General features: G+C 47.2%; 1 pseudogene; it reads left to right on the top strand.

Moving 5' to 3' along the window:
• Nucleotides 1–8413: 8413 nt before the first annotated feature.
• On the top strand, nt 8414–9653 carry LOC115321255 (annotated as a pseudogene).
• Nucleotides 9654–27385: the final 17732 nt, after the last annotated feature.

The raw sequence follows: 27385 nt of genomic DNA on the forward strand, positions 1-27385 counted from the left end.
CACTCTGGACATAAGGAAGCTCGACAGGCTTGCAAAGACGTTGCTACCGGAAGTTACTTGGGACACAAGCTGCGGTTCACGTTTTTAAAGATTAAAGAAATATTTACGCTTAATGAACGCGTTTAAACGGAGATATTTGTGGTGCGGTGTTCAGGCCAGCGTCCGCCAAGGCAAGAGCAGACGCTCCGAGCTGAAAGAGCGCGCGCCCAGGTGCCATTGAAACAAAAGACTTGTTAGTTTTTTTGTTTTTTTTTTATTTAAGTTATGCCGTTTGCACCAACGTTCTTAGATCTATTAGTAGACACGCTCCACGGAAGAGCGTCGTTCGAAAACAATCCTCCGCTGTTGACCACACGCAAGCCGGTACTGGCAGAGAGCAATCTTTGCATCGTATACGACACCGCTTCCACTAACAGCGGATGAGAACCGCTTTCGAACAACGTTCGTTTTGCGCAGTTGCTTGCACAAGCGTTTTAAGTTTATCGTAAAGACCACAATATAATCACCGTAAGCACTGTGCAGCCAATGTTGCTCCGGATCGTCCGCTTCTATCCATATGGCGGACTAAAAGCGTAAAGAGCGTCACCGATTGACGCGCCATGAAACGGCGCAAGGCGTTCTAGGAAGCTCTTTAAATGTCATAGATATTGTGACGTTGTTTTGGACAAAGACTTATTATAATCTTCGCTACGGGCCTTATTGGCGCTAATGTGCGGTTTTCATTTGATGCATACGGCATCGGTTTGATATTAACTTCATGTAATTCATCGGTATGAAAAAAAAAGTAAGTGCACTTTTTGCCAGATCTCGATTACAAGATCAGATACAAATATACAGCACATTTTTGATGGCTTGGAACATTTCTCAGTTACGTAAACGAAAGTATTGTTCAATGTCAAATGTTTTACAGCGGAGCTGTTAAGGGCTAGCTTGCCCAGGATCGTGTCCTCCGTAAAACAAATGTCGGCACAAAACTCTGGTTACCGTCGTCACTCATTGATGACGGTAGTTGTCCAGAGTGTTGTGTTTGCCGGTTGTCCGCTTGCGACCGTCGCCCAAAAATGGAGCAACCTTTCGAGCCCTTCCACTCTGGTTTGCCAACTTGCTGCCTGCCATTACTTCATCTCTACCATAGTACAGCTTCGCTGGTCTTCCTTCTTCACCAAAGTGAAAAGGGTAACCGTTTTTTTCTTTCAGATTTATGACAATAACTTCGAGTTTGAGGAAGCATGGTTTTGTGCATGCAATTAATTACACTGTGCGACACTATTGTCGGAAACACGTCATCGGCGCTCTTCTGCCGATTTAAAGTGACAAAGCGATAACGATAATCTTTAAAAATTAAAAGACGTCAAGCGTTACGCTCTAACACAGGGGCAGTCGCTACCTTTGCATAAAGACGATTAAAATATGGTGGTTCAAGTAAGTAGTGCAATGTGCTGTAAATAACATTAATTTTATTCACTCAGCTGCTCGTGTATAGGCGAAGACGTAAGATTGCTTTAGAGTTCAAATGAAATCTCTCCGCTCAAAGACATTTAGAATCGGGGAAAGCCAGAAACTTCCTATCGCCAGTTACCTGCAGCATCATAACAAAAAAAAAAATTATATTGCGACTAAATTCAACCGCTCGAAATTACGGACAATTTTAGTTGTATATAAATCTCGCAATTTATCAATATTAGCCTCACCAGGGTGCTGGCGCTCCTTGAATAAGCTTTCCGTTACTTTCAACTGTTTTTCTTTCTTAGATTAAACGTTTTTCTTTATATTATTTCTGAGGAAGATAGGACTGGGCTCGAAGGGTAGGGATATTAACCGACCCTCACTGCTGGGGAAAAACCTGTGATTAGGAGCAGTGCTGCCTTTATAATGTTAATAAAGTTACCTCCTATTTACTAAGGCCATGGTAGCAAAGGTAATCTCTCTTACTTTCCGGCGAGGAGACAAGATTCACTCGCGTCGTTCCCACGGAAAGCACAAGACACTGCAGAGGTAGACTGGTTGCTGCCTGCTCTAATTTAAAGCGAAAATCTCAGACACTAGCATCAGCTAAACTTCCAGCGGAAATTATATAAACTCTATGTCCTGGGCGGCGGAGGGGCTGTTGGCGGACGCTACTTGGACGAGCACCAACTTGACTGTATCATGTCGACCGCGACGCAGTGTCTTACCTGCTGGGTGTTCTCACCTATATTTTATCGTACAATGTGACCAGACGGAAGCCTTGCGGGAGTGCGATCTCACAATCGCAAGTACGTAATCTTGAAAACATAACCCAGCATTCATGATAAGAGTTAGGTACAGGCATATTATTCATTCTTGTTTTGGTCGGTTTGGGTCAAAGCGCAGCTGTGTCGTCGTCGGAAGGATCAGCTCGGGCGGCGGGGGAAGACGGCGGCCTGACCAGGAATGGGGCAGTGTCGCGGGAATGTCAGTTTCAGGGGTGCCTCGAGCGGGCGCCTGCCTAGTTGAGGAGCCGGGACAATGGGATGCACTCTCACGGGTGGCTGCCGGATGGGGCTTCTGGGGTAGTAAATGGTGCCGAACATGTCGGCTTTGCTTTCATTGGGCGCGTTAAATTCGTGCTCTGGAGAGCAAGGGTCTGGCGCTTCTTTCACTAAACGGACAGAAGTGCCACCGGAGGGTGACACACGAGCGCGCTCTTCGTGCACCGAGAAGTGTTCGGAGCGCGAGTGACTTCTTCGCGCTTTGTGACGTCACGTAAACAAACAAGATGGCTGCGCTGCTTTTGAGACCGTCGAGACGAAAGGCGTAGCCGGACGGCTGCCCCTTTTCAGTCAATTAGTGCTTAATCCAGCAGGTAAAAACGAATTGATTTGAAAGCCAAGACAGCAATTAGCGTTCCCTAGAAGGTTTGTTCATGAATCTCGCCTGAAAAAGAAATTAATCTATCAAACGGTAGCGTGCCGATAGCACAGCAATAGAAAAATTGTTGAGATGAGACATTCGGACTTTCGGACCGCTCTGTTTCTTTTATAATGCTTAGCCCAGCGAATAAATATGATTCGAATTGAAAGCCGAAACATCAGTGAGAGTTGAGGAAAAGGTTTGTTCGTGCGTCGTGTCTGAAAACGAATTAAGCTATCGAATGAGCGTGCCGATAGCTCGGCGACAGAAAAGTTGTGAGGAAAAAACAGTCAGCTCAGACCGCTGCCCTGCTTAGAATGCTTAGCTTAGCCGCAGCGAATAAAGATACTTAGATTGGAAAGCCGAAACACCAGTTAGCGTTGCGGGAAAGGTTTGTTAATGCATACCGCCTAAAAACGAATTGACGTGCATTCGAACGACGGTGTGCCGGTATCGGCGTAGCTTCCGTCTTGCTGCGAGACGGAACCGATGGAACCAGGGAACCTCTGACAAATTTGATTGTTTTCCTGCATCGACGAGCGAGTTTAAGAATGTTGTCTTTATTTTAAATCGGAACAGAATTCATGGGCAATAAATAGATCGGCCAAGGTAACCTTTCACATATGTGCACGAAGCGGGCCTTCAAACCATTCAGGAACATTAAGACGTTCGTAGAAACTTCATAACGTCGCAGTCTCTTCTGTTTTAGACTCTGCCGCTCCACACGGGCCTATCTATTTATCTTCGAAATATTTTCGGCTTCTGCCACCCGTATCCACGGTTGGAAGGAGCTCGTGTGGGCCGTGGCCCGTCGATAGTTTCTGGCCATGTTTTAAAACTTACTCGATCTAACTCTAGGGTTAAGGTGGTCAGCGTTTCTCTATTTTTGTTTTTCACGTGACATAATTCGCCAGGGTAACTCTGATCCATTCAAGTAGGTTTGGAACGCAGCCTCGGTGTGTCGCCTCCTGTACGTTATGCGTCGTTTAGTTGCTGCGCTCGGAGTATGAAACTCGGCGCGTCGGAGTAGGAGTAAAGGAGCGCCGACTTAACGCGCCCATTGTATGAGCGGGCCGGCTTCGTGGGTGCTCCCATCTTTACGGCGCCTTCTTGCAATGACCGTCGAAGAAAGCGTGGGGTCTTTGTGTGTTTAATTTGTGTTATTCGTTTGAGACGACAACATGTTTTTGTTCTGGTTGTGTGCTTTTACGACCAACCGTCTACCAGAAAGAAAATCGTGTGGGAAACTGAGCGATTGGCTCGGACGATTGGGAGAGAGATCCTGACTCCGACTCTAAAACGGAGGGGCGAATGATGAGAAAGGGCTTTTTGAGACTGATAGAGCTGGGTGGGGGTTGGGTTCCTTTTCGGGGGTTTGGAGGACAGAAAATGCCGGGAGGCGACGTCAAGTCGCCCCCACTACTGTGAACGTACTATGTTAAATAAATCTATCTTAGTTATAGTCTAATACTACCTGACTGAACTTCACTTCGCAACGTGTTCGCCATCAGGCCCCTCGTTGCAACTGGCCATACATCATCATCATCAAAGACCTCATTTGTAACTGTAAGCCTTCTAAAGTAGCCATACCCCCTGTTACACTAGTAAATGTCTCAGAAGCATTTAGACCCCGCTAAGTAAAATTCATCAAAATACTTATTTTGGTTTATAATTTTATAAGTGATTATAACACTTAAATTAGAAAGGAGCCTCGAATAATAGCCAAACTGTCATTGGAACCTCGACTTTAACTTAAAATTGGAATTATAATGGTGGTTCAGCTGGTGCATGCTGGCATTACACGTATTGAATCAGGGGCTCGCCTGTTGAATTGCAATACAGTCATATCGTGCTAGTACGAACTTCATTAATATGGGTATACCTTTATACACAGACTACATTTTGAGGGGAAATTAGGTAAACACATAAAAAAAAACTCGGAACGTCTAAAGTCCAAAGGCCAAATGAAGAAATGTGAGCACTAACGTGATTCCGAAATAGAAAATGATAACGTAACTTACGACTTGCCTGTAAAAGTATAAAACAATATATTTTAACTCATCCTAAGTACAAGAAATTTTCTGCAATGTTTTTTTTTTTTCTAATTTTGTATAAATTTTCTAACTTACCGGTTGTCCCAATGCTGGATTCGATGGAAGACGTTTGGCTTTGGTCGACCCCTGAGAAAACATGAAAATCTTGAAACCCACGTCACTCAACCAATTCAATGACTTCCAGACATATCATCAAGCATGTGTAGCGGCTCCCAGCGAAGCGCGAAAGAAGAGAAAGAAGTGCCCGCGCGATCACGGTCTCTCTCGGCGCTCGAGACAGCACACACATCGAGGAACAACGGCACCCGCAAGATCGGCTCGTCACGTCTCAGATTTAACCTAATGTAAATAGTGTAAATAAATTAGTTGAAGCTCAGTACGCTTCACATGTAATACTACTGAACGGTACCCACCGATCCAAAAATGTTGTCGGTCCGTCCGTTCGTCCGTTTATGCCCGCATTTCTAGCTAAGTATAACAGGAAAATGGGCAGCACCTGACGACGTCACCTGACATCTCGTAACATATTGCCGTATGCGCATAGCCGAGTTACCATCGTGCTGGAATCCCACGTCGCTGGCCGGGATTTAACCCCCCCCCCCTCCGCCCCCCCCCCCCCCGCCCCCCCCCCCCCCCCCCCCCCCGGCGCTTGACCTTTTCAGCTTTATTTTGTTTGCAACACTGCAAAGTTCCAAATTACTCAAGAATCGTGGTGTTTGTTCGAGCGTGGAAGCTTTTAGATACTCAATAGCTTACAAAAACAGCTTCGCATGGCTTCTTGAGTAAGTCGTCTTTCCGTCACCCATAAAGTACGGTCTGTTTTGCGCTATGTTTCTCGGCACAAGTTCGCCGCATTAAATGCTAATTTTAAGTTTAACTACTCCAGTTTGTTTTTATGCGTGAAATTCTGTTGGAGGTGCGGGGTAGCGCAATCTGTGCCCACAATGCGCGCCACCTTGGAACACGATAACTCTGAAGACAAGGACCGGGAAGACGACATTTTCGAAAACGTCAGAGGAGGACTCAAACCGTGGCATCAACGACGACTTCAACTATGGCTTCAAAAAAGACCCGGACTGTGTACTCGGGAAAGCCTCTGGCTACGGCCTCAACATTAATATGGTGAAAACTTTGATAAAGACGCCGACGATGAAACATAGAACGACTTCAAAGATGAATCCCGGCTACTCCGTCAACTACCAACTCGACTACAGCCTCGACGAGAAACATTGTCTTCGACCTTGACGACGAGACTAACGACGACACTGACGGTGACAGAAGCGACGACTTGAACAATGACATCGACGACGATCTCGACTACGACTTCGGCAGCAATCCGGACGACAAGTTCGACGGCGCCCCAAGGACGACCCGGATGATGACCTCAACGACGACCCCTACCACGAACTTGACGACCACAATGATGAAGAAACCATGACGATACCGACGACGAGTGGGATACCGACCACGAAGACGAACAGGACGACGACGCTCGTTTCGCCACTCACCGAGCGGAGGAAGTCCGCCAGCACAGCCGCAGTTTGATTCAAGCCGCACAACCAGTGTTGCCAACTCAAAAATTGAAAATCCGCACACAGAATCCCGAAAACCGCTAAAAACCGCTATATTTAAAACACATTGCAAAAATTACTTTTTATCAATTTGTTTTGCCTAAACTCTTGCCGAAAGTATAATAACAGTATAGATTATATCAGTGTCATCTGAAAGAAAGCTTTCCTTTCGTTTTGACCAGAAATCCGTTACGCCACGCCACAGTCCACCGAGGTGATCCGAATTCCTACGTTATCCGAAGCCAAAACTGCGGAGTGAGCGAATTGGAACATGGCAAGGGACCCTCAGCAGTGCGTGACTGGTCAGAATTTAGTTCAACTCGTAGAGTCGTCTGCCTGCCAGAGGAGAAAGGTGCTTCTTCGTTAAAGCGTGCGCGACGAAATTCACGTGCTTCGCAGGGGGGGCACTCGCTTGGTCGAATGACGTTTTAGCGAACGCCCACGTTTCACCGAATGACACGTTAGTGAATAGTCGGACGCCGCGGAGCGGCGTTTTCGGGTGGACCAAGTCGGTTCACATTTTTTTAATGAGCCGCCACAGACTGTCGCTGCGAATTTGCGTAAGCGCACCGCGGCGGATGGGTTAGTAACGCGCGCCCCCATTATTCGCTAAAACTTCGATTCGCTCAAATGTCGCTGTTCGCTAAAACGTCATTCGTCCATGTGATAGGAACCCGCAGTGACAAAAACGTCAAAGGAACATTGGAACATTCATGCTGTTCAAACATGCACGCACAAAGCAGGGGGGCATGTTCCGATATTCGACGCCTTAATGTTTTGATGACGTCACAGGCGTTACTCTCACAAAACCAGAAAATTACTGAGAGTAAGGAAAGATGACTGCGGCTGATTAGGGATACGACAGGTGCATAGTTGACAGTGAATGCATATAAAACTTCTATATCTCTAAAAAAACTACCCAGATTGTATAAACCGGCTAAAAATCCCGCCACCCGCAGAACAATTTCATCCCGCTAAACAGAACCAAAAACCGCTAACTTTAGTGGGAAACCTTCTAAATTAGCAACGCTGCGCACAACTTGCTGCCGATGGCCGGTACAAACTTGGTCGCCACGACGCCCTATTGCACCCCGGCTAACGTGTGTGGATCTGAACACCAATTCGTTGACGCAACGCGTTGCCTGACGGAACATAAACATTGTGACGCCGCTCTCTCCGGCTCAAAGGTGATTCACTTCGTCCGACTCGATCTGAATTACGTTTGCCAGGACTTTGAATGTCTGTGTTTGAGGTGACTTGTAGTTTTTCCCTTTTCTTGTTTTGAGTGACCGATCTCTATGTGTGGTGCATCGGGGAGATGCGTTTTTTAAAAAGTGAAGTAATGCGGCGCAAGAATAGCTGAGCCAGCAGCGTGATTGAGTCCCACCCCGATTGCTGGGTCGCTAAACTCGTCAACAAAAATATTCTTTGTGTTATGACATAGTGGGGGGAGGAGCCGAAAGATTGCTGCGCCGTCTGTCTTCGTGACGTTTTTTTGTTGAGGGAATAAAAAATTCCTACGCCTCCCTAGGCACCGAATAAGAGCAGCACTAGAGAGCGCGCGGAGACGACCGTGGCTCATACGTGTGACGTCAAAACAAAGATTATCAGCTGCGACGATAGCTCTTGAAAGAGGACGAAGAAGATTGGATGGAGTGTGGACGTGTCTCGCTTATGCTCCTCTGATTTTGGACACCGGGTATTTTTTTTAAATTTTAACTGGAATGAACGGCACGTGACGAACGGACACCTAGACTATCATCATTTTTTTCAAGGTGGGCCCTTGTTTTTCACGAATATCGAGGCTCTGCAGTGTTCGACGAGCCATGTCGTGAGCTAAGCCTAAGCTTAGACCCACCGTCCAGAAGTCGTCGGCGGCGGCGGCTGAGGCTCCGCTCGGAGACTGATTTAGCCATGATGGAGACCGTGGAAGGTACGGAGATTGATCCGGAAGAGTTGAACGTGCCAGGACAATGGTACGTTAGTAAGAAGAAAGGAAAAGCGGCCCCCCTACTTGGACAACGAGGCACGCCATATGGAACGGAAGCGAGCCGCCGAGAAGCTCGCAGGAAGGAAGCTGGCGGCAAAGTCGGTTGAAAGGCAGTTTGCCCGAGTTCCGGACGGCGCCGACAAAATAGTCATGAGGCCCCACGGCGGTCTCACACGTATGATGAAATACGAAAGTGCGTATTTGGCCGACGTAATACTTAGGGTTGCTGGTGTGAGCCAAGACGCGGCCGGGGAGGACGTCATCTTGATGAACGTGAAGCAACATTCCATTCTCGTCGCCACCGTCAGCGCAGAGAGGAAGAGAAAATACGCCGACTTGAAGCTCCTCATGTTTGAAGGAGAAAATATAGAAATGACTACGTACATCGCTATGCCGGAGGACTGCGGGAAAGGCGTCGTTCATGAAGTCCCTTTGCCCTTCTCGGACGAAGATATTTTGAAAAGGCTGCAAATCTACGGGAATCCTCCGGTCCTAGGAGTGCGAAGACTCGGAAGAGTATCGAGGACAGTTCTAATACTCTTCGAAGACAGAGAGGTACCGCGCTGGGTGCGACTCACGCCCGTGGCGCAACGCTGCGTACTCTACCGCAAGACGTACGAGGTTTGTAACGCCTGCGGCCGGCTCGAGCACCGCGAAGAAGTCTGCCCGGACCCCGGAAATGTGAAATGCCGTGGCTGTGGCATGGAGAAACCGCCACAAAACCATTTATGCTAGTCCAAGTGCCAACTGTGCGGGAGAGGACACCCGCTCGGTGACAAAAAATGTAGAGAACTCTATCGTGTTCCTTACGAAGTGAAGAAGAAGATATGGGAACGCAAGATCAACATGCCACAGCATCAGCAACTTCAGAAAAAGCGGCAAGCCGGAGCGACCACCGAGGGGAATCTCCGAGGTCGTTTCAAGGTCAGGCGCGGAAACGAGGACTTTCGAGCCAGAAGCGACGCCTTCCCGAGGCTGGGGGAGACCACCGGGGGGAAGCAGCAGCGCAACCGCTCGAGCTCCCACACCAGGGCGCACTCCGGATCCAGACCCGGGGGGAGATCAAGTTCCCTGGTCCCGGCGAAAGCGTGGACAAAGAAGCGGAGCCCGAGCAGGGATCGAAAAGGTGTAAGCTTTGGCAGTGAGGTTTCCCAGACAAAAAAATAAGAAGGACGAGGAGATCGATAAATTAAGGAAAGAAGTTGGGGAGCTTAAAGAGGTCGTTAATACTCTCACTCAAGAGTTGCAGAAACCAAGATTGCAAGAGTGTACGGAGTCCCCCTCCCCCCCCCCCCCCCCCCCCCCCCGAGATCACCCAAAATTGGTACTGCAACCAACCCCCCCGGCCTCTAGGGCTGAGACTTCCACGCAGCCTGCGGCTCCAGAGGAGGAAAAGATGATTTTAGAATTGGCTAGACCGCCTCCACCGAAACGCAAAGGGGAAGACGCTGATCCGTTGGTGGCACTGGAGAATAAATTAGAAGCGAAAATCGAAGCCAAATTCGATTCTTTCATAGCCCAAATTATGGGAGCAATGAGTCAAACTCAAAGCCAGATACAAGCCCGTACGGGTGAAGTTTAAAAGCAAAGGGCAGAATTAGTTGCCATCAGAGAACGGCAGCAAAAAGCTGAGGAAAAATTCGACCCGCTCCAAACTGACCAGAGGCGCACGAAGTGAGTCGTTAATCTGGCAGTGGAACTGTCACGGCTTCCAACGCAAGCGGGCGTTAGTGCAACAATATCTGACGCTATTAGAGGAGAAACCGCTAGTGATAGCCCTGCAGGAGACGGGCAAAATAGCGAAACTCTCAGGATACCAAGCTTTTTCAAGTGACAGGGGTGAGAAATCTCGCGTCACAACGTTGATTAAGAGGAATATTGCAGCTATTGAGCACGAAATAAACTCGAAAGAGTGCTATTGGAAATACTTACGGGACGAAAGGAGGAACCGAGCGTCTTCCTCTTAAATTTGTATAGTCCCCCAAAGCAGAGAAAGGTGACATTCAGGGCCCTCTTCCGCAAAGCGATTAAGGCAGCCGGCACCAACCCCTTGCTAATAGTCGGTGACTTTAATGCGGCACACCCGCAATGGGGTTACGCTAAACAAGATCCTAAAGACAGGCAGTTCTGGGAGGATACCCATGAGCTGGGACTCACACTACACACCGACCCTAGTAGTCCATCCAGGGTGGGTAACAGCGTGTGCGCAGACACCTCCCCTGACCTGACCTTCTCCAAAAATGTGACACACCTGAAGCCTGATTCACATGGTGCGATTTTCTTCTGCGAAATCGGTGAAGCGATGAACCGCACATGCGAAATTTCGCGTTTCCTTTCACATTGATTGAGAACATATGCGATTTTCCGCACTTGCGAAGCACATGGTTGGAACCCTTGAATTCGTTTGACGATACTAATTTCGATATTTAGCAAAACTATAAAATTTCCAGATTTATTTATTAGCTTCTTGTAAAAAGTACGCGGTATACTTATATTTAGGGCCGATTCAGACGTTTGCATTGACTGCATTCGCATCAACGAAAACGACGAAAACAACGAGTACGACGAATGCGACAAGGACACCGGGAGAGCCACAGCTCATAACTGCTTGAGCAAGCTAGTTGTTGCGTTGCTTGGCATGTCGCGCAAGGCGAACAGTTGTCCCGGTGACTTCGTCACATGGACGATGTTCCATATTGAAAGAGGGCAAGTAGCAGCGCGTCTTGACTTTCGTAGAGCATGATGGCCGCTACTCTAGATGACCGACGAGTTCAGACTGCTCTGTAAAAAGGAATACCTACTTCTGCAAAAAAAAAACTGCTGCTCCTAGACGGAAGCCCGCGGTGATGGTGGGTCAGGCCGTGCTGGCAAAACAGAGCCAAAGGATCGGAGTTTTACTAATTGGTAAGTAGACTTGTGCTTTTCTGTGAGCAGGTTTCTGGAATATTTTTTTCTCTGCAGACCCTCTTTATGCTGCACAGGGACCCGGAGCAGTTTCGAAGATATGACCGGATAACGCCGAACACTTTTGAAAGACTCCAGGCTCGCCTGGAAACAAAGCTTACGAAGCAATATGTCGTCAGAGAGACCATTTCGTCGCGGGTGCGGCTTGCTATCACTTTGAGGTAAAATAGTATTCTCTTTAAACTGCACTGTTTGGAGTGAATACAAGGTGCAATTAAACTGGTTTATATGGCGAATTCATTACTATTTTCTCGGCTTCCAGACATTAATGTACACAGCAATGTTTTGTTTTTACTCAGGTACCTGTCATCGGCAACGTCAATGCAGGATCTCGCACTGCAATTCAAGATTGGAGTGTCAACAGGGGCATCCATCGTGCATGAGAGATGTCCGCATATATGAAAGGTGCTTCGCCCAAAACACTATGAAGGTAAGCAAAGAAATCTGATTTCGTTTTTGGTAACTTGTGGAAAAGAGGACGGTTTCACATGGAGCGATTTTAGTTGCGATTTCGCAGTTGAGACGGCGCTGTTGCGGCAAACAGGCAGGTTCAATGCGATTATGAAATAATCGGAGCTGCGTCAATTGCCAAACATCTTTCGAGACGTCACCAGCGCCGCTGCGACGGAACGAAAAGACAGCCAATAAAAACGCGCCTCACCCAAACCAACCATATTCTTAGTGTCGCATGCATGCTGTGAAAGAGTCGCTGGCGTCTCTTAATGAAAAAAATGCTTCAAATAGATGTGGTATTCCGGTCGTGTGGTATTCACTGGGGGCCATAGCTTGCGCCGGTTGCTGTTGAGAACACGTGCTGTTAGTGAATTTGCACAACGCTTCTGCAACGTATTTCTCACACCCTCAAGATTGTTTATCTTTGTCAGCAGTGCGTAGCAGTTCTTTTTGAGCTCTAGCTGCGAACAATGCGCGCCAATACGGCGTCCACTAAATACCGCCTTTAAAGATGTAGATCATTACGAACAACAAGAGTCACTGTGGTGGTGTTGGGAAATTGATGAATTCAAGTTCCCCCCCCCCCCCCCCATGCCCCGGTGTACTCTTTCTACACACTACCAAACCACGGAATCATCCAGAATTCGAAATCAGGGGGTGTTGCAATTATTTGAGGGGGGGGGGGGTGGTGTAGGGAGGGGGTGGCCTTAGGTCTAAATGCATTGGTCAAGAAATTCTGGGGGGTGTCGCCCCCAACCTGGAGATCAATAGGGGGTGTTGGAAGGGGCTGGCTTTACCTTTATATACATTGCTTAAGACATTCTGGGGGGGGGGGGGGGGGAGTGTCACACCCCACCTAGAGATAATTATGGGAGTCGGGTGTACAAATCACTGCAGCAAACTCGTCCTTTGCAGCTGCTCCTAACTATTCGCAGCCGAAATATCTAAGTGAATCATGTTGAAAGCTGTACTGTCAAAAATGTTTTCTCAAAAAGTTTACACATAGAGAGCCATTGATTTATGATTATAGGGACGAACTTGGGGAAGAGAGCGCTGCAGACCTGAGGATGTTGAGGGCCCCAATGCTATTACTGCGCCACCTTCGAAAGACGGGGTCACACATTACGCATCCTACGAATACAGTTTGCAGACAAATAGTAATTCGAGGCACCGCAGCATCCCTGCTTTGTATGTCGCACGGCAACCAATGAAAGGAGCAGCCTGGCACGTGGCTTATGAAACACGGATGCGTCAGTGAGTCGCGTTCGATCGATGTCTGCAGACTGTTTTTTTTTTTGTCTTTTGTATAAGCAGTCTGACACCGGCCTGACTTGGGCATAATATGATAGCCTACAAAAGTAAGTGGTGAGTGCCTGGAGCTGGGCTAGTTGGCTAAACATGCTTCTGAAAGTTTAAGCTGAACGTAGAAAAAACGGAGCGAGGGAGAAAAAAACAACAGACACACAGCTTTTCAGATTCAGTTACAAAAGTATTCACATATGTTAAGCGTCAACAAGTTTTTCTCATACTTGAGGATGCATTTATTACCAGTATTACTATAGGTGAAGTAAGATTACATGAACGGCTTTTAAATAACAACGTAAAACCATGTGTGAACTTTGTGCTGTACTTCTAGCTCCCATCAAGAATGACAGACTAAGGGAAATTGCCAAGGGCTTTGAGACAGGGCGGAATTTTCCTCATTGTGTGGGGAGCGTTGACGGAAAACACGGACATATCGAAGCCCTTGCCGATTCTGGAAGCCTGTACTATAACTGCGAGGTGCTGTATATGGGTCTACAAATTTACTTTAACACATATCATGTTTTGCAAGAGCGCGTGAAGTGAGGTAACATTCGGCTTTTCAGGGTAACCTACTCTATAGTGCTGATGGCCGTCGTGAACAGCAAGTCGAGGTTTATGGCCACAGACGCTGTAGCGTATGGCCAGCAAAGTGATGGTGGCGCCTTCAAGGCATCAAGGATAGGACAGTGCCTCAGTCAAGCTGCCTTGAATTGTCCACCACCAAATCTGCTGCCATCTTCCCATGTTATCGCCGCGTCCGTCTTCGTTGGAGACGAAGCATTTCAACTGAGGTCGGACTTTCTGAGGCCCTGTCTTGGTTGATACCTCAGCGATTATCTAAAAATATTCAACTATCGACTGTGTAGGGCGAGGTAACCTTTAGAATTGTTGCACTTGCATTATAATAACAAAAATCACAGTGTTGTCTTTGTCCCATTTCCAGAAGGTGCGTCCAGAACGCATTCGAAATTTTGGATACTAGATTTTGCATCTTCCGCAGGCCAATCGACCTCCTCCCAGACCACGCCACTGGAGTCGTCTGCGCAGCTTGTGTACTGCACAACTACCTACAAGACGACAATTTGCCCATGCTAAATGCAAATCCTGATTGAAGTCGACCACTTCAGCAACATCGTTGATGGCCAGTAGCGCAAGGAGGTCTCTCAACAGACAAACGCGTTCTTCCACCTACCGAGGCTGAGATCGCGGCACGCCGACCAATCTGCCCGAAAATGCAACACAGTGGCCACCGCAGTGAGAGACCTGTTCTGCAGGTACTTTGTAAAGGAAGCTGCAGTGTCATGGCAAGGGAACCGCGCTGGATTGAAATCCTAAGTAGTGTCAGCGGTATGGTGACAAATCACGAAGTTTTAAAGTTTTTGTGTGTGAGGATCGTCTGACCTATTTCCGGAGGAACAGGGAGCTGAGGCCACCATTAAAACAATATTCTGCCGCTGCTAGTTAGCTACTTTTGAACGGGCGCTCTGGTGAGAGACGGCTTCCGTGTGAGGCCCACTAGGACTTTGAACAGAGAGAGTGAAACATCTGTATTGTACCAAGACCGGTGCTACTGGAGGGGGATGAAATTAGGGACTCTCCCTGTTCATGTACGCTCTTAATGTGCTTAACTAGGAGTGGACGTAATTTATACTCTACCGCCCGTGGAGGAGTGACACAGTCCTCTCAGTTCCTTGGTTGGATAAGTGGGACGAGTGTTTTCAGTGCACGTTCTGCAAGATCCTGAACTGAGGCGCAGTCCTTAAAAAGAAGCCGGAACACTTCTTTAAAAAAAAAAAAATGAGATAGAGCTTGATTCTAGCGTAGTTTTATCCCGTGGATATGAATATCGCGTTCGTTTTCCCCGAAGATGTAACTAAACTCGAGAACACACGAGAAACACCCGACCCGTCGTGGCTTCATAAAAGGGCCTTTCGGCCGCAAAGCTCGTGTCGCTCGAGGGTCGCGCATGCAATCCCTAGCTTGCCAGGTGTATTCCCTCGTACTGGCACAAGTGTTAACATCTTTTTCTGCACTTCTTAAAAAAAAGCAAGAGTACGCGTGCATAGTTTTGGTGGGCGCTGCTGGAAGGAAGATACCGAAAACTCCTTTTGTGGCGACACGCTCCTGGAAGGAGGGCCTTCGGCGGTACTTTGAAAATGATTTTCTGCAACCTCCATGCACCAAATTATAAAATAAATAATTCCTATATTCAAGATCCTGGAGGTGAAATGAAGACGATTTAAGTGTGTTTCCTCAAATACAAAACCGCTTCAGCTTCCCTTTAACTTGGTGTGTGAGAGTTATTTGAGTAGTCTCCGAAGTATGTGCATTTAGGTGGTTCAGGTAGATCTGCAACGTGCTGGAGGTAGTGTAGTGTTGAGAGGGAGTGTGTTTGTACACGCCGAAGAAGCGTAGCATCTGCCCTCTTTGCAGTGTGGGGTGGGCTGTAGTGGCTTATGTGGTTACGACGAAACTATAACAAAAGGCACGGCGAGTATTCTTCTCGTCGTGCCTTGCGTTGTAGCTTCCGGGTCACATAGGGGTCAATTTCGTCTGGCCATTGACAAGGGGTACTCGGATCGTCAGCGGCGTGCGTAGATGAGCGGGTGGCCTTGCAACACCGGCGCACAATTCAAATATTTGCCTTTTGGCGCCGGTGCACCCCATGACTCCAGGAACGTGTTATGTACCTCTTTATTCATATTTGATGTCTGCCAAAAAGGTGAGCCTGTACTTGATTTTTTTTTCTTTTGTAATTGCATCTTTTTTGTCTTTTGTTAGTTGTTATCTTTCAACATTTAAAGCCAGCAATAAAAAATGTATTCCTGGATCACCCCTGCCTCATGTCATCTCTCTAGTTCATTTCCACCCCGGACCTGTTGCCTGCAAATCAGTCAATTTTTTTGTAGAAAATGGGTTGTGGTCTTTGCCTCTTTTACGGACAAACTGGCGGAAAATGTTTGAGGCAGGTATAGCCCAAAGTAGGTCGACAGAGTACTGGCTGATTCCCCACAGGGTGAGGTGCTATTTTACTGTTTTCGTTGGACCTACGCTGCCCAATCGGGTCTTTACTTTACACAGAATACGTTTTATCGGCCGACTTTCATGAAATGAACGACACGCTGGACGTGCAAAACACATTGTGTACTTCCTCAGTGTAGGTCAGCATGAACAAGCTAACGTAAATGTTTAGCTTTTTTTTTAATTCAAAACAATATTAGCGATTACGAACATGAAAAAAACACTGGAGATAAACGAAACGGCATAAATAAAAAAAAATCAGGTTTTCAGATGTAAAAAAAGCCAAAACAGTCATGTTGGTGAAATAATCGCAAACTATGCACGAAACCAAATTGTCGCAGGATTTCTATGACAAATGTCACGCGTGGCACGTGTGACATTTGCGTAGGGGACTCATTGAATAGTAGAAAGATCCTTTCTTGAAATCTGTTTGGGGATCTGACACGAAGGTTTGTACAGAAACCGAGAATCGCTGATCGGCACCTTGTAATTAAAGCCATTTTACACGCGTGTCGCTCGCGTAGCACGCGTTTACATATCAATAGTTGTCACTATACGTAAAAATGTGAAGCTCGATTTTTATCAAGTGGCTTTAATAACAAGGTGCTGTTCAGCGTTTCTCGGTTTCTAGACAGACCTTCGCGTCATCTGCAAACAGATTTGAAGAAAGGATCTTTCAACTATGCCACGAGTCCCTTACGCAAAGTGATCAAACAGAAGAGTCAATTGTTATCGCCTGCAATTTTACAAAGGAAGTAATCACAACCCTCGCGTGGTACGCAAACGCCAGTTCGTTTTAATGCCGAACTGAAGCTTACATCCCCCGGCAAAAAGTATTCACTTCGGAGAATCACATCCGCCGCCCCACCCCCGCAGCGAATTTTGAAGACGACGACGTAGGTGACGCATTTTTCGTATTTTTGATTCTCACGTTGCTATGACCACGTTGACGTCTTTCACGAGCCGCGTTTGATTGGCCGTCGGTCCCCTTCGCAAGAGCGGCCGTTCGCAAGGAAAGTTTGGCAAAATACGCAGCCGCGAATTAGTCGAATTCGCACCGCAACTGGGTTGTGCCGCAAGAACGGCGTCGCAATTGCGAAATCGCAGGCAAATTCGCACCATGTGAATCAGGCATGACGTGGCAAAATTCGAAGCAAAATTTCGGCAGCGACCATTTTATTCTGGCCTCGATCATTAAAAAAAGAGTGAAGACGCGTTGTGCGCGTAAACCGAGGATTACCGAATGGGAATTATTTAGAGATAAACGAGAGAAAGCTGCCACTGGGAGGATCACAAACACAGAGAAATGGACAGAGATCCTCAAGCGTCACGTTGGGGAGGCCCCAAAGACACTTGAAGGGGACAATGCCCCTGAGGTAGCTGATAGCAAACTGCTTCACATGTGGGAGGCAAAACACGGTATGGAGTGCAGACTAAAGAGGCAAAAATTGAACCGCAATCTGAGAAGGAAGATTGCTAGACATAACAAAAAATTGAAAATTATGCGATCAAATTGTGCGAACAAAATTGGTGCAGCCGATGCGACGAGATGGAACGGGGCATGAGCCTTGCCAAACCATGGGGTCTGCTGAGACACCTATTAGATTCGACCAATTCAAAAATTCAATCAGGAATTAGATTATCAAAAGCCAGGCACGCGTTCGAGGCAACAGACGCGGAATTTATGGACAAACTAGTCAACATGTATATTGGTGATACCGCTAGTACCCCCCTCTTAGAGTACGACGGAGCTCCCAACGAGGAGCTCGACGCACCCATCACGGAAACGGAGGTCAGGGCAGAAATATTGGGACTAAAAACAAAATCGGCCCTGGGCCCTGACGAGATAACTAACAATATACTAAGAAACCTGGACAATGACTCCATCAGCGCTCTGACGGAGTACATGCAAGATATTTGGACTAAAGGCCACCTGCCTCGGTGGTGGAAGTCGGCAAACGTAATTCTAATCCCAAAGCGGGGCACACCCCCTAGACTAAGAAATTTAAGACCAATTTCCCTAACCTCATGCATAGAGAAATTGATGGAGCGCGTAGTCCAGACCAGATTGACGCGCTTTATGGAGCAAAACGACCTGTGGCCGTGCGAGATGGTCGGCTTCCGGCCGGGCTTGAGTACGCAGGACGTGATGCTCCGACTGAAACATGACATAATCGATTCGCGTTCTAGAGACGCCAAAGTAATTCTCGGCCTGGACTTGACAAAGGCTTTTGATAATGTTAAACACGAAGCGATCCTTTGCGGTCTCCAAGAAATCGGGGTAGGTACGCGAACGTACGACTACATCAAGGACTTTTTGTCAGACAGAACTGCCCGCATAAAGTTCCAAGACATTCAGTCACACACACTGAAGTTAGGGAGCAGGGGCACGCCGCAGGGCTCGGTTCTCTCCCCGTTCTTTTTCAACGTGGCAATGAGGATCCTCCCAGCAGCTCTGAGGAGCATAGAGGGGCTGAATTTCAGTATTTACGCGGATGACACCAATCTCTGGATTAACCAGGGGAGTGATGCGAGCATTGAGGAGCGCTTGCAGGCGGCGACAGACACTGTCGTGGATTATGCTGCCAATAGGGGCCTCTCATGCTTTCCGCAAAAGTCAGAATTATTCGTCTATAACCCAAAGTCTCTCCGATGCAAACGCAGCTGGGATTTTAGCATTAAAGTAGAGGAGAAACCAGTTCCAAAGGTAGATCAGATCAGAATCTTGGGACTATTCATTCAGGAGAATGGATATAATGATGGGGCAATCAAAAGGCTAGAAAGATTTGTCACGCAAGCCCTTGGACTATTTAAAAGGGTCGCGCTGAAGGGACGAGGCCTGAAGGAAAGAAGCTTGCTTAAACTAATTCAAGCATACATAATAAGCCGCGTGAGCTATGCCATGCCTTTCTTAAACATCAGATCGGAGGAGAGAAGGAAACTAGACTCGCTCATCCGACGATGCACAAAGAGGGCCCTGGGCTTACCTATTAGCACCTCCACAGTGAAGCTCCTCTCTATGGGAGTGCACAATACCTGGGAAGAAATAGCGGAGGCTGTCAGAATTTCGCAGCTCGAAAGACTTAGCCGAACAACCACGGGCAGAGCTATCCTCGAGATGGTAGGCCTACAAACAGATAGGGGACTACGAGTCAAGTCAAGCATTTTGCAGGACTGCCGAGAAAACCTAATCATTCCCACCCTCCCTCGTCACATGCATCCCATATTCAACACGGAGAGGAGGGAGAGGAGAGCAGAAGCACTAATCAGACGCTTCGATTTAATTGACAGCAAGTCGGTTGCGTATGTGGACGCGGCAAGTGGCAAGTCCAGTGCGGCGGTCGCCTCCGTGGTTGACGGCCGAGGTGCTCCCGAATCGGCCGCCACCATTAGAAGCCGCAACGCAGAAACGGCTGAAGAAGTTGCGATAGCGCTCGCTTGCGTTGGAACGAAAGCCAATTTTATTATTAGCGATAGCGAAACGGCCATCTGGAATATCGGGAAGGTAGGATCTCGCCGGAAGCGGCAAGTATTATTACCGGTAGACAGCTAAACAGAAAAATTAGCCTAATTTGGACTCCCGCACACACGTCCGTTCCTGGCAACGAGGCGGCCCACGAGTTAGCCCGAGCGCTCTACTTCAGCGTAACTGTAAAGCCGCCCGACTGCCGGGACATGGAAGGACGTCTGCAAACTTATGCGGAGATTGTCGAAAATTATAGATTACAAAGGAAACAGGTGCTACCACCCGACAAACGTCTAAGCAATAAGGAGGCAGTCGCATGGCGGTGCCTGCAAGCTGGGAACTTCATAAACCCAGTCTGGGCATACCATGTTTGGATAGATGACAGACAACACGATATGTGCAAGCACTGTGGGGCGAGAGGGACCCTTGACCACATAATCTGGGAATGTGCTAGCTCCCCAGGGGCTAAAGCAAATATAAATTGTGGAGAAGCCTGGGAAGTCCTGCTGCGGAGCGAGGTCCCTGCTCCACAGCAGCAAGCCATCCGCCTGGCGGAAGGAGCCGCGATGAGCCAAGACCTCTTTGCCTGCTTCTAACCGCAGAGGTCCCTGGCCCCGTATCCTAGGCCTGCGTGCCGGGAACGAGGACTAGGTGTCTCCTCATCTGGTGGAACATTAAAGTTGTTATCTATCTATCTATCAGCTGCGACCGTCATGTTTGATGGTCTCTAAAAAGCACGATGGATGCTTGGGAATTGCATTTTAAAATCAACACCGTCGAAGTCTATAGTCTGGTATCGTTCTTATTGCCGCCGATAAAGCAGAATTTACTAAAAAGCGTCCCAGCCGTTCTTTTGATTTATCTCGGCGGTCAAAGTGTAGCCCGACGTGGCTAGGTCACAACCAGCCGACTACCGTTGTCCACTTTCGGTCGAATTTCGCCCCCGGGCAGTTGTCCCTTCATCGGCGGCATAAAATCATTTTATGGTAGACATTCGAAGATCAGTCAGGTTGGGGTTAAGTATGTTTATCAACGGAAATAAGGAAATGAAAGTAATGTCAGGTTGTCAATATTGGCGGTGATGCTTCAAAAACGCAAGGACACTAAACTTGACATCGTCGATTTGAACACGCACCATCAAATATGTCGTTCACAACTGATAATCCTGACTCCATCGTCAAAAGTATCAACTATAAAATGACGTCACTGAACGCGCCCGCACACTATATACGTGCCCTGGCACGAGTCTTTCGCTTGAAAGTCTGTCATGGCCACTCTTCAGTTCATGGAACGCGAGCCGTTTTAATTCCAGAATCTCTTGAACCGTTATTTCGAAAATTGCAGGCTGTGCTGTTCCTAGTCATTGCTCATTGGAACACCTCTAAGCAGGGTCGTCGAAACAGGAGGATGGGGAGGGGGGGGGGGATTTAGCGCCCCCCTCCCCCAATTGCGTCGAAAGAGGGGGCAAGGGGCATAAGGGTGGAAGGGGGGGGGGGGGGGTATCGCCCTAGCACTGAACCACCAGAGCATTTCAGAGAGTTATAATAAAATAATTCGGAGAAAGGAATATCCCCCTTCTTCACCACCATCACCTCCTCTCTCTCTCTCTCCCGAGAACAATTTCTACAGCCCTTCTTGAGACTCCTATTTTTGTGTGTGTGTGTGTGTGTGTGTGTGTGTGTGTGCGTCGTACCTTAATTCTTTCTTTAGAGCGCAGCTCTTCAGCGCCCGTTTCCGGGTTTCGCGGCGTGGGCGTCACCGTCGGCGTAACCGGCCCGCTAAATTTAGCGCGAAAGTGACGTCACATGACCTCACCACCTATTCAGTTCCCAGCTACGTGACTTCAACGCCAATTCACTTCTCCGCTAGATCGTCATGTGATGCCTTTTCCCTGCTAAATTTAGCGGAGAAACTGAATGGGAGGAGGAGGGGAGGAAAAGAAGAGGGGAGGAGGAGGGGCATACCCTCCTCTCCGTACCCTCCCTTATTCCTTCTCAAGAGTTGAGCTCTAATTTCGCATTACAAAGATTTGTAAACGTCTTTAATTTTTTTATTTCCCTTGCTTCGGCTTTTCTTTTTTTGTTATCCCCCATTTCCCCTCATCTCTCAGATATTACCGACGTCTCTACACAAACTGCCTGGTGGTGACCCCGGTGGCGTTGTTGACAGTGGCGGAAGATAAGCTCTATAAAGCCGCCCGCGTACACTGCGCACGGCTCCGCAACATCACAAAGTTCAATCTTCCCCTCGATCCCGAAGCGAAGATTTTGGCCTCAAATAACTCCTTCTCAAAGTTGTGAAACGTCACTTAGTCGTCACCAATAACTTCAACAAACGATGATCTTGCGACGAGAAAGTTCAGAGTATTTACCGGCCGCCTAGGTGCAATCTACGCATCATTGACTTTAACGCGGCGTAGGGATGTAGGGACACTCGGGCGAGACGTCATCAGTGCAGCCGTTCAATCGGCTGGCACCACGGTGTTGCTCGCACGCGCTTCGATGGAGCTCGCTACGACTTTGCGTTTTACATTCTCGCTGGAATTTGAGCACCGACAGAGCTTGAGTGATTGACACCTCGCTCGGCTTGACGTCAGCGTCACGAGAGTCCAATCAGCGCGTTTCGCAACTTTCGACACAAAGTTGTGCTCGACTTCTGCTACTTCTGGGGCCCTAAACTCGTGAAGCACAAAGTTTGAGCCGAAAGTTCGCGGAGCGCGCCCATTGGACGTCGGCGAAAAAAGCGCGAAGTCATCATCGTGATAGGCCAATCGGTTCGCTCCGTCAACTTCGGCCCCATCTTTGAGTTTCACGAGTTTAGCGACCCTGGAGTACGACGGGAACTCGGCACATGCTGCAGCTTTTCCCATAGTTCAGGGGGCGGGAAAGAGGGGGTAGTGTACGCCCATGGACGTGCGACAGGATGCAGGAGACCCACCAAACCTTTTTGAGAGGCCTGTGGAGTCTTTCAGGACATTTTCCGTGAAACCGCAGCACCCTTCAAACTCGTTTTACCGGTTCTGTGTGCTCTGGTTTTACGGGACCCTTTAAAGTATATCCACCAGGGAAGCCGCTTGTCCACTTTGTTCCGGGCGGACGCTATCAGTTTTTGGAAATTGAGAAAACGTTCCACTGTCCCTGATCCTGTCGTGGCCCCTGCGCGCGGCCCCGCCGAAAGGGACATGATAAAGGCCGTTCTGGAAAGAGGGTCGCTGCTCTCCATTTTATTGTTTCTAGTTTTCGGCCTTTCGCACTTCCGTTGTTTCCTCTCACGAAGAAGGGAGGTTGTGCAGGGGTAATGGAGGGGGGACATTTGGCTGTTTGTTTCTAGATAACCTGTTTTTAGTTAGTCAAAATACAGCCTTCGTCAGAAGCTGGTCGCCATGTTTTCTCTTTGTCAGCAGGCGCAAAATAAAGTCGCAACAACAAACGAACACCCAGTGTCGTCTTCCCGTTCCCTTGCTGGGACCTATCTTCTAAACCAGCTGGGTGTGCACATCAAGAAGGCCTCTCAGTAGCCTTTTTTAGAGCGTATCTTAATCCTTTCGGCTTCAGAAGGATCCAGTGAGCGTAAGATACGCTGACACGACACTGTGACTATATTGAGGATTTTTCAACAGCGGCAAATGCTGGTTGCGCGTTCGTGGTCTTCTCTAAACATGCTACTGGCGGATATTTTTTTCCGACAACGAACTCGGTTGTCCTTGTTTGGTCCGATCGTTTTCGTCAACAACTGATTGCACCCGGTATTGAGCAGAGGTTCGTTACTGTCAACTTCTTTTTAGTTATAACATGCACGTAAAACACAATGTCTAAAATAATTTTAAAGTAATGTTTTAAACTGCATTTTGGTCTAAGGCCCGCAGTCATTTCGGCGTTTAAAGGCGCCAAGGCCTTAAGAGATGGACGGGCAGAATGCTTTTATAGTGCTGAGAGGTTTGACGGGCTGAACGGTTTTGAAATTCTTAAAGGGTATCGTAACAGATCAGGGCTCATGTATTACTTAAATAAAGAAAATTACTACCAAATTTTGCTTTCACGAGAATAGTATTCAGTTACCTAGATAGTCTTGGCCGGCACGTAACTTAAACCTATCTTTAAATTTGCGTTTCGTTGGTCAATAGAATGACGATTTTACCAAATCTTTCTAAATATATGCATCAATTCACAATGGTTTCAAGCATATTCGCAATAATATTGGGAACAAATGACACTATGCAAATAAGACGTAGAATTAATAAATATTTGTAAGGCATCATTTTACATCATTCTGGTTCTTGAACACCGTGCTACCCTAAGCAGTGTTCCTGACACAACCCTCATGCGAGATAGCTAAGTAAAATGAATTGACCTTTTTCCTTTTGACATCAACTGACATAATGTAATTAGGGTCACAGGATCATTAAATAGGGAATAAGGTCATTTGAAGGTCAAACTTTGGTGCATAAAATTTCATAAAACGTACGCAATAAATATTTTGGCATTGTCACACAAGAGCTGAGTAGAGTAACCTGAAATTTCTTCACTACTGTACACCCGCAGGCGATATGAAGGTGAACGCCGGACCGTCGACCGGTCCGTGCTATCAGCGCAATGACGCGGCTGCCGTGGCGGCTCGCTTCCCTATCGCGCTCTTCGCCGATATTAAGCGCTTGGATCGAGCGCTGTTCTCAGCTCTGCTGCTACTCCCCGCAGAAAGCGCGAGTATTGCAGAAGGAGCCTTTCAGACGCTATCGGTAAACAATGTGATTTAGTGTTTTTTTTTTTTGTGATATGTGCTAATCCGGGAAGTGCGAAATAAATCAAGAGGTACCTTATCTTGTTTAGCGTCAGTTCTTTCTTTGTAAAGTTGTTCAAACATGTAGTACACATGTCATGTTTCAATTTTGTATAAATCTTTAGTGCCGGCATCGCGACTGCTGGTGTAGGTGGTTTGGGGCTCGTCAAGCTGTTTTTACAGCTTTTTCCCAAGTCACCTTTTCAACATTGTTTTGGTTGGAAAAAATAAAGGTACTATTATTATTATTATTACTATTATTATTATCCTTTCCTTTTCTTAAAAAGAAACGCTTATTAGCGTTCGCAGTCATTATACTTTGTTTCAGCTTAGGTCTGAGCGCGGCAGATCTTATGAGCCGAAGGGCCAATCAAACAGCGAAACAGGCACAATGTCATGGCGTGCTTTCTGCAGCTGATAGGACCAGCCGGTATTCGCCGTTTCTCTGTGCACGCTCCTCTGCCGGCTAGTTGTAGAAAGCGCAGAGAGCACGCCGTGCCGCTGCGCTTTTTGCGCTGTATGATTGGCCCTTCGGCTCATAACATAGGCCGGGCTCGGACCTAAGTTGAAACGAAGTATAGCGTTCACTCATGAATGAAAAAAGCGGTTTAGTCACTGATAAACCATGCCGAAGAACGTCCGCTCTAGTCCACGTGCAATGTGAAAATCATTTGCAGGCAATGACGGGGGCATGGCGCCCACAGAAAGCGAAGCCGAAATCGAAACCCACTTTCACGCTTTCTGCGGGGAGTAGCATCAGAGCTGAGAACAGCGCTCAATCTAAGCGCTTAATATCGGCGAAGCGAGCGATAAGAAAGCAAGCCGCCACGGCGGCCGCATCGTGGCGCTGAGAGCACGCACCGGTCGACGGTCCGCCGTTCACCTTCATATCGCCTGCGGGTATACGAACGTTTATTGCGTCTACAAGTTTCTGTTTCATGTAATACGGGATTATCAAAGGAATCGCCTCAAGCTTACTTACCTGACAGAAGCGTCGATTCTTCAATTGTCGCTGAAGCAAAAAAGAAGTGAAAAGAGATTATTTAAATACATATGGATGATAAGATTTCAATACACAATTGCCCTAAATGCGCCACGCAACGATTCTTAATTTTCATACTTTTAATTCTAGACACGCCTAGTAATAGAACTGTGCCTGGGACGCGTATCTCGTCATGTGTGTTAAGCTTCCTATTCCGCTCATACGTCAAGAGCGGTTCCTCAGTGGAACCAAATGACATAACAGAGCCGGCTTATCATGCTCTCTGATGTCGTGATCCTGGCGGATGGTTCTAGAAGACCTCACAAAAAGTAGGAACGAACGCGAGTGCCGCTGCAGTCCCGGAGTTAAAACTTCTGAATGATGAAGTTTCCTATGAACGTTTAAGCGGAAAGCAACCTGCAGCAACACTGGCGTCTGCCGCATCCACAACCGCCTAACACGTCCAGGATTGCGACCTGCAAAAACATGACACTTTTATGGTGCCATCTGGCAAAAATTGAAGGACTTCTTGTTAGGAGACGGCGAATGCACAAGTCGGAGACGGGCTCCAGGCACCCTCTAATACTAGTACGACACAAGCGTACTCGCAGCCCTCGCCACTGAGACAAGAGTTTCTTCGTCGTAAATTTATTAAATCCAAACATTTCTTTTACTCCCTTGTTTTCGAAGCTCGTTGCGATGTTAATCGGAACCGAACTGAAAACCGGAACCGAATCGTTATTTTTTAGCTGAACCTGAACTGAACTGAAATCGTCGCAGCCATCTTGAAACTGAACCGGAACTGAATCGTAAAAAACTATAACGGTAACCATTACTAAACGTCTCACGGAAATTTTTTTCTAAGTTACAAAATAGGTTTTTCAGAAATAAAAATTGTCAGCTGTATTTTTATGTAGTGACCAAATTGCAATATACAGAATTGTAATGTGTGTCAAATTGTAGGTTTTCGTGGCGCTTTCTTATTGGCACTGTGATTAATCATCTGTCACGTGGTCACGTGACGTCATGGTTTCAACACATGCTGTCAAGTAATGCCACGTCACGTAGCCCCGTGACGTAGTCGCGTGATTCACTACGTCAGGTGCACTAAATTGTGAACGTCCCTTAATTTATTAGCGTTGTTGACACCGGGATGTCAAAAGGCACCATGAATTTTCACTGCCACTTACGGGACACTGTGACGTACTCAATTGTCATGAACCCGAGTCCAGAGCTCGGGTTCATGACCAGGATGAGAATAGCCGAACTCTAAAATGTCTAAAGCTCAACCCATGCTTTATTCTTTGCCAACCTCAGCGCATGACTATGATGAACATTGACGGTATATTATAATTAGCGTCAGATCACGTGGACGCCTGTTCTAATAGCAAGTAAGAGGTGAAAGCTGTTTCTTTACCGGAAAGAAAAACTAATATGTGCTTTTGCAAGTTACCAACGCCAGGGATTATCGCTCAGCGGTATTTACTGAAAGTAAAACAAAATTGTTGCACGACACAATTTACATATTAAATAATTAAAACACTTATACATGTTTCTTTTTGTCATTGAACTCTCTGAGAAAACTGTCCCCGAGAATGGAAGCATTGAAAGAACTATAAAGAACTTATTTTATCCCACGATAGATCAAACTACACGTGTGTAACGGAGAGATACCTGAAAAGAAAAATCCTAGTGGCCTCAGACGGACAGCCGAAAGTTAGCAGCCTTTCTTAGTCTTACAGAAGTGTCTTTTTTTATTTTCCTCCAAGCTTTGACCACCTCCGTATGTTCTTTACACTTCATAGTCTTCGGGTGCAAAATAAAAGAAATGTAGGATAACTATTAACCGTATACATCTGCTTGCTTTTCCTGAATAAAACTAAAGATAGCGCCTGTCCTGTATACTTCTTGCCCTTGCCTTTTACGCTATTT

This window comes from Ixodes scapularis, unplaced genomic scaffold (assembly GCF_016920785.2).
Source record: "Ixodes scapularis isolate PalLabHiFi unplaced genomic scaffold, ASM1692078v2 ptg000323l_1__unscaffolded, whole genome shotgun sequence".
Classification (NCBI taxonomy): Eukaryota; Metazoa; Arthropoda; class Arachnida; order Ixodida; family Ixodidae; genus Ixodes; species Ixodes scapularis.